Raw genomic sequence first — 5,284 nt, 5'->3', positions numbered from 1 at the left:
GTGCCGGGGTCATCAAATACGTTCCATCCCACTTAAGGTACCCAGAAGTCTCACAGAGATCTAGGCAGCTCCTCGACGTGCCTTGCCACGTCCATTGGATGCTAATGATTAACATGTATGTGGAACGCCGTTCCGTCCTGACCAAACCGAAACACCCCGTGCCTTCAGCCTAACTTTCCGCAGCCGCAGCAGCTTCCGCCGTCTAATGCCCACCCGCTCGGCCGCAGCACCCTCCGCAGCGACCACACCAACTCCCGCCACAGCAAAAGCGGCCGTCACACCACAGCGGCGTGTATTTGGTAGTGGGTCGGTACAGCAGTTCGGGCAGCGCGGGCGCTGGCTGGCGCCTTGTGTCCGGCCCGCGGTGCGGGCGGCGGCGTCGGCCCGCGGCTGGGGCCGCTGCTGCTGCTCCGGGGGTCCGTTCGTCCTCAGGTCCGCCGCTCGGCCGCTGGCGGACCTGGACACGTCGGCTCTGTATCACATGGGGACCTGCCGGCACAAGGAAGGCACGTGTCACACGCACATGCGCACCAGCCAGGCGAGGTCAGCACTGTATCATATGGGGATCCGCCGGCACACACATGGTGCGGGTCACATGGGGGCGGCTCTGCCCTGGTTATACAGAAGCTTTATTTTCACTTGGCAGCGCCGGGCGGTCAACCGTCAAAGAACCCCCTGATTGTCACCCCGGGTCACTAGGATAGAACCCCGTACCACCATTTTAAGATCGGTGCCTAACCGCACTAATCGGTGCTCAACTCGCCATTCTGGCGTGGCCGGCGTGTCTAGCCGTAATGCTCTACACTCGCGACCGTCCGACACCAGCCGTGTCGACCGCCCGACACCAGCCGTGTCGACCGTCCGACACCAGCCGTGTCGACCGTCCGACACCAGCCGTGTCCACCGCCCGACACCAGCCGTGTCCGCCTGCCGACACCAGCCGTGTCCGCCACCCGACACCAGCCGTGTCGAGCGCCTCACACCAGCCATGTCCGCCGTCCGGCATCCCCCTGCGTTCGGTGCTGCCGCGCTGCGCCGCTGCAATCCGGACCGGGGCCGGATATCGCCGGCCGGCGGCGCGGTTAGCCTTCAGCGGCGGCCGGTCTGCGGGCAGGCGACGTGACGGCTGCGGCCTTGGGCTCCCGGAGGCCGGGAGCGCCGCGCTGCAGTGCCACCCGTCAAACGCGCCTCGTGCGCCAGCTTCAGGTCCGGCAGGCTTAGAGCGAACGCGCCTTGATCCAGCCCCGGTCACAGAGGCCGCCCGGCCAGCAGTACACGCAGTATTCCACCCGTGCAGTCCCTACGCAGACGCTTTCTCGGAGACTATACCTCCAGTTGCATCACCTTGTCGAGTCAAACAGCAGTCTGACGCTGTGAGCAGCGGTCATCTCCGTGCCATTATCCCATAAGAAGATTACATGTTCGCCAACAAGATGCTAGACATTGCGACATCTTCGCGACTTTAATACGGGCCACCACGGCCCAGCGCGTTCGGCTGTTGCTGTGTGTCAGCCGTCCGGCGGCGGCCGGACGCCGGGGAGTCGCCGACTCCCGGCCGCGGCCAGCTCGTTTGCGTCTCCAGATCTTGTCCCGCGTCGTCTGCTGTCTACGGCGCCACAACAGCCGGCGCGACGGGCAGCAGTGACCTTGAACTCAGCTGAGCGGGACACCGGCCGCCGCGCGCAGCCGCGTTCCTCGTCACGTTTCGTCACGCGCCGAGGCTGCCGTGGCGCAAGGCTCTATAGCGATGGCGTCAGTACCGCAGTCGTCCGCTGGACAGGGACGATTACGTGGCGAAGGTACGAATCGAAAAACGGGAGTGCTCTGGACCTATTTTCTCAAGACCTCTGCTGTCATCGACTGATATTATTTCGGAGCATGGTGAAAGCTCGCGAGCACACCATTGCTCCTGTAAGAGGCCACTGCCGTATGTTGTGTTCCAGCTCGCGTAAACCAAGCAAAGGCAAGCCATGAGGGAGCAGAGTGATCTTTCTGCCAATGGCGTCAACATTACATAGTTCAAGTTGATGCTATCCGCCAAACTCTTGATTTTCTTTGACGCCCCCAGCCAGGGCGCCGAATGTAAAGGCGGGAGCGTGGAAACTGGGGGGGGGGGGGGGGGGTCGGGGCAGGACCAGCATCCACCCAAAAAACTGAAAATATACCATTAGCTTTGTGGGTGTTGAATGGAAAGAAGTGATTCAAAATGGATATCGCCCTCTCTTCCCCCCCCCCCCCCCCCCCCCCCCCCCGGAAGAACTTCTATTGCCGTAGCACACGCCCCTCCAATGACTGATGGAAGTATATTTACGAGCGTAGAGGCTGAAATGGCTTATCATCCACGCTCCAGATACCGCGCCAGCTTCGCATGACTGAATTCAGCCATTCAGCCGTGGTTATATTTGGGAGGGGGATCTGAGAATTGTATGACGGCCGCGTCGCACGCGTCGTGCGGTGCCACGGACCCTCGTCTGCGGAGGCAGCAGGCAGCTTCAATAGGCCACTGGTGACTTGCGTTACGCGATTCTGCGCGGCAAGCGTCCTGCGCGTCACCTGAGATGGGACGACGCCACTCCCACCGAATAAATCCTGGAATAGGACACTATCTAGCAGCCAGCGGACCACTACCCCTCTATGCAGGTCGGCGGGTTGCGGACCTGCAGGCCTGCCAAAAGCACTACAAAGGGCCAGGTTGGGTTTTCATTTAAACAGTCAATGAGTCACGTACCATGCCGTAGTTTAAGCACCTAGTCCCATCCTTTTGAATGAATAGGTTTTACGCTAAGCAGAGTTGATAGCGCAAACCGCGGACCCAACATCCGATTGTGAAATTGCAGGTCAACGGCGGAGTTTTGTGGCAAAGTTTCAAGTAAAAACGCAACAATGCTCGGCACGGTCCGTCTTGTCCGTCCGACGTCACGTGACCTTTCACGTGACCGTTATAATCGGCCGCAGGCAATCCCCTCCCACAGCAAACAGCAAGCGTTCCAGGCCACTTGGAGCTACCACGCCACGCGATCCGAATACAGGCGCTGCAACTACTGAGCTCCAGAACGGGACCTAGCTGGTCCGTCCCGGTCCAGTAATGACGTCACACCGGTCGAGCGGCGTCAACACATCATGCGCCACAGCTTTCGTTGCCTTTATATTCGCCCTCTCATGGGGAAAACGTTCTTGCCACAAATGCGCCAGTCAATATCAAGGTCAACAAAGCCAACAACGTCAGCGTCCATGCTTCATTGTGCATGTAATGCGTGCCCTACATGACCGGGGCACGGTTGATGTCACCCTAGTCAAGTCCTCTATCTCATACTACTGGGATTACGCGAGAAGGCACCAGTGTTCGATAACATTCGCGTGCACGGTGCGTGTGAGCGGCGGGCTGTCGATGAAATTCCATCCAAACACAAATAAACGCCCTTGTGTAGGGACAGGCACACCGCGGACATGTATCGTCGAAACACCACTTTTTTGGTTGAGAATAAATGCTAGACGAATGTCGTCTCAAATTCTGGGCAAAAAAAGACAACTTTCAGCGGGCTGGGGGGTCGCCAAGCCACGTGACATTAGGTCCAACACTCAGGCCAACAATATTGGCGTAAATGTAGCAGATTACGTCAGAAATATATTTGGGGGTTCTCTCCGGAGTGTAGTCTTCCATTCAGTTGGTGCTCCAGTGCTACTACCCCCCACCCCCCCCCCCCTTCCCCCATGCATGCAATGAGAAGGGCCTGGTATAAATATTTGACCATATCATGTAGGATAAACAGGTGACCAGCTGGGATATACACTTGAACAATGAGGGCAGCAAGCAGGAGGAAAATGGCATGCCACATTGTATGTACCAAGTGAGAAGAATGCAGCTTAACTCAATCATGAACAAAAACTTCTTTGTTTTATTTTCTTTGCAGTGTCTCCTTAGCATAACCAGCTACAATATACATTTTAACAATGAATGCAGGAAGCAGGGGGGAAATGACATGCTGCATTGTGGGCATGTCATAACATGTGGGAAAAAGCAGCTTATGCTCGTTCACAATCAACAAACTTCTTTGTTTTACTTTCTTTGCATTATCTACTTAGCAACATGTTAATACCTCCCTGCTCTTCACCATATCATAGCATATGTTTAAAATACATATATGTTTAATCACTTCATCTTCACCTGCTTTCCAAAACTAGCCAAACAACTATGGCTGGCAATCTGTTCCAAAGACCCACAAGCATTCTGGACATCATGTCCTAGTTTGCGACTTCTGCTCATGGTTTAGTGCATTATACAGTGAACTCTACATTCAATGTAACATTTATACTTTGGCCATGTGTTCTCTCAGTAAGTATGCAACACAAAATTGTGCAGGGTCTTAGCCCCTCATGGATAAAATCTGAAGGATAAACATGTTGGTAGGTATGTTTGACCAGTTTAGCTGCACTCTCATCCATGACACTAGTCAGATGACTGCATAATGGCAACTTTTCAGTTACTTGGGTCTTTTAGTTGTTTTTTTTAGAATGCAGCAAACTGGAAAGAAAGGTATTTTTCCAAGCATCCACTTTTATATTTGGTATCCTGGTAATGCCACTGACATTATGCAAAAGGGGACAAAGAAAACCAGCTCAATTAGCAGTAAAGTACTATCTACTGGCACCTACATGCACATGTCACAGATCACTGAGCAGATGCTCCATAATTACAAAGACTTGAAGCTCAGAAAACTAAGTATTTGGACATGTGGAAACATCACTTATATTATGGTATTTTGATACACTGTGAGCAGTAGAATTTTCTGGAACCATACCCTAAAATTAAGAAATTTTCCAGTTGAAGGAAAACAATACCATTGAAACGCATTTTATCTAACCTCAAAACTAGGTGAAAGCATTCTGTCCACACCATTGAGCCCACGCACTGTTCCCCTACCCAAAATGTTCAGGCTACCTCAACTGCACTCACCTTAAAGCTGACATCAGTTATTGCTGTTCTTTGGAGACAACTTTTTGTTCGCCTCAGAGTTATGCAGTTTGTTGACGATTTTTCTCGTGTGGCCGCTGGGATCATGGTGGTCGTGATTCACCGCCGCCTCAGCTTTCGAGCGTCCTTTTCCGCCTTTTGTATTCAGGAATTTGTCCTGTTCATAGTTATAGTGCTCATACTCATCGATACCCTCCTCTGGTGGGACAGGGTCAGACATGGTAAAAGCAAGCAGGCTGTAGCAATATTCACGTCACTATCACCGCGGGCACCACTCCACCTCCAGCCCTCCCACCTCAGTGTTTACATGAG

The 5,284-nt window shown here is 53.8% G+C and overlaps 1 long non-coding RNA gene across 1 annotated transcript; it reads right to left on the bottom strand.

The window, feature by feature from the left end:
* Nucleotides 1-275: 275 nt before the first annotated feature.
* On the bottom strand, nt 276-5,284 carry LOC119090503 (uncharacterized). The gene is made up of 2 exons (XR_005093245.1): nt 4,955-5,284; nt 276-489 (listed from the first exon to the last, which is right to left on the bottom strand). It is a non-coding gene; the product is annotated as an uncharacterized LOC119090503 (long non-coding RNA).

This window comes from Pollicipes pollicipes, unplaced genomic scaffold, assembly GCF_011947565.3.
Source record: "Pollicipes pollicipes isolate AB1234 unplaced genomic scaffold, Ppol_2.1 Scaffold_3087;HRSCAF=3621_pilon_pilon_pilon, whole genome shotgun sequence".
NCBI lineage: Eukaryota > Metazoa > Arthropoda > Thecostraca > Pollicipedomorpha > Pollicipedidae > Pollicipes > Pollicipes pollicipes.
The sequence above is the reverse complement of the archived record's forward strand: the minus strand, read 5'-3'. Positions and strand labels throughout refer to the sequence as shown.